This window comes from Pinus tabuliformis, chromosome 5_1 (genome assembly GCF_031772625.1).
Source record: "Pinus tabuliformis cultivar Carrire ecotype Pingquan chromosome 5_1, CPIR1, whole genome shotgun sequence".
Lineage (NCBI taxonomy): Eukaryota > Viridiplantae > Streptophyta > Pinopsida > Pinales > Pinaceae > Pinus > Pinus tabuliformis.
In genome coordinates, this window is record NC_142305.1 from 46,474,563 (window position 1) to 46,476,948 (window position 2,386).

The following is a 2,386-nucleotide window of genomic DNA, read 5'->3' on the forward strand; positions in this document are numbered from 1 at the left end:
AGGAATGAAAGTTGGGGAGGATAAGACCCTTGTTGATATGGGCTGACAAAGTAAAGTTGTTTCATGCCTTCTTATAACTTCTCTACCACATCTCCTTCTTCTACTTGCAAAAGAGGATGGTGTGGTTCTTACTGCACCGCATGATCAAGTGGGGGGTTTGTGGTATTGAAGAAATATATATATATATATATATATATATATATATATATATATATATATATCTGTGTGTGTGTGTGTGTGTGTGTATAAATATATATATATAGATATATATGTATAAATATATATATATATATATATATATATATATATATATATATATATATATATATATATATATATATATATATATATTTGTTCACACCTAATCTTCAACGGTTGGGTAAACTGGAACCTGAACAGTCATCAAGAAGATGAACTGATCCGTCCCATTTATGTATATAAACAATAGTTATCTAATGAAATAGTCAGTCAGTTTTCTTCTGCCCATTTTGGAGTTACCCTGGCCTGACATGGTATCAGAGCGCAGGTCCCAGATTCCTTGTAACTCCCTTACCTCTGTCCTGAGCGCTCCTCTGTCCTGAGCGCTGCTCTGTCCTGAGCGCTCCTCTGTCCTGCATGTCATTAATTCTCTGAGCATCGGTTAACAGTCATTGATTGTCCTGCGTTTCATCCGTTTCGCTACCTCTCCACCGTTGCCTCTCATTGATTGTCCTGCACATCTGCGGAGTAAACGTTTCCAAGAAAGTATTTCTTGCTGTCCGAAGAATCACCAGAAAAAAAAAACCTCTGTCATTTTCCCTGAGGCCGAGGCTGGACTGTATTTTCCTCACTGGTCCTTAGCTGTCTCTGGCTGTGGAGGCTCGTCCAAGTATCTAAATACATCGACTGTGTGAAATTCCGTCTTTTCCATTCAATACGCCCGACAGTCCACAGTCTTTATCTCTGCTGTATAGTCACTACAGCCTAGTGAGATAATCTTATCATTTATCGCCACCATGGTTGTTGTACAGCTCATCTCTCCATTTGGTTCTGGACGGCCAAGCTTGCTCGAATCCTGATAAAACCTGAATACCATTTGGTGGCGCCACTCCGATCTATCTATGCTCAACGTTTTTTTGAGACACCAACAGTCTTGGCACTAGGATCGATCCATAGACGTGACGCCTTTTTTCTGTGTATTCGTTACTATATTGCAGTAATCTACCCCGAGATTTGAGAGTTGTTTTTGTGCTTCGTCTCGTTCTGTGCGAGTAGCTGCCAACATCCCCTGCGACCAGTGGTCTTTGTGTGCTGTCCAAGCACTCGAAGGCCCCAGTAGTGATGAAGACCGCGGTGGTTCCTGATCTTCTTCAAGCGTTCCAAGTCATCCCTGAGTTTCATGTCAAGAGCATTGGATACCACCTGAGTGGTTCGGCCTGACATCGGCCTTCTTGCATACAGGGTTGGCCAAATGCTGACCAATTCCCTTGATAAAAGTCAGGGCAAACATGATCTTCTGTCGCCCATCAACATTGGTGTTGAGGACACGAAGAATGTGTTGAAACTCCTCATTTGCAATCAAAGACATTTTCGCAGAACGCGAGAAGCCTCAACAGTCACCAGTAACGCTGGGTATTACGAAGACTACAAGGGCTTTAGTATTATGCAGTTGATTTTTAACTTCAGTATGGCGGTTCTGGTATAATGTTGTGCTTAACTTCAATATATATTTATGATGGCAGTTTTGGTATAGCGTTGAGCAGTTTGTTGACTTCATGATATTACACAGTTTAAATAATTCAAAGCGTTTGTATATCATTCAAAATATTGCGGTGTTTCCAGAATGCCTTATATACCAAAGCATTTGTAGTATTGATATATTGAAGTGATACATTGAAGTGATCCATTGCACATTTTTCAAAACATAGTAGTATTGCAGTGATATGTACAATGAAATGCTGATGCTTTTAGCAAAATATTAGAGGGATTTGAAGGCTGTAACGTAAGGATTTTTTTAGCAGAAGTAATTTTTTACAGAATGCATTCAATCATCTCTATGGTCGGAATAGTTCTCACTGGCAAGGAGAACTATTCTGAATGGTCTCGGATGGTAAAACACACCCTCATCTACAATGAGTTGTGGAAAGGAGTGTGTGTCGGAGAAGAAGACAAAGACCCTGTGCAGCCCACATCAGATAAAGAACTTGTCATTTGGGAAAACAAGAACAGCAAAGCCTATGCATTGATCGCAGCATCTGTAAATGAAGAAGTAAGTCGTCGTATTTCATCTTATTCCACTGCCTTTGAAGCTTTACAAAAGCTGAAAGAACTCTATGATTCACATTCTGCACTTGAAGTTGTTCAGCTCATGATTAAACTCTTCACTCTTGAACTGAAAAATAATGAT

General features: G+C 39.9%; 1 pseudogene; it reads right to left on the bottom strand.

Annotated features, from left to right (window-relative positions):
• Positions 1–1,104: 1,104 nt before the first annotated feature.
• LOC149163395 (small ribosomal subunit protein uS13z/uS13y/uS13x-like) lies at positions 1,105–1,567 on the bottom strand (annotated as a pseudogene).
• Positions 1,568–2,386: the final 819 nt, after the last annotated feature.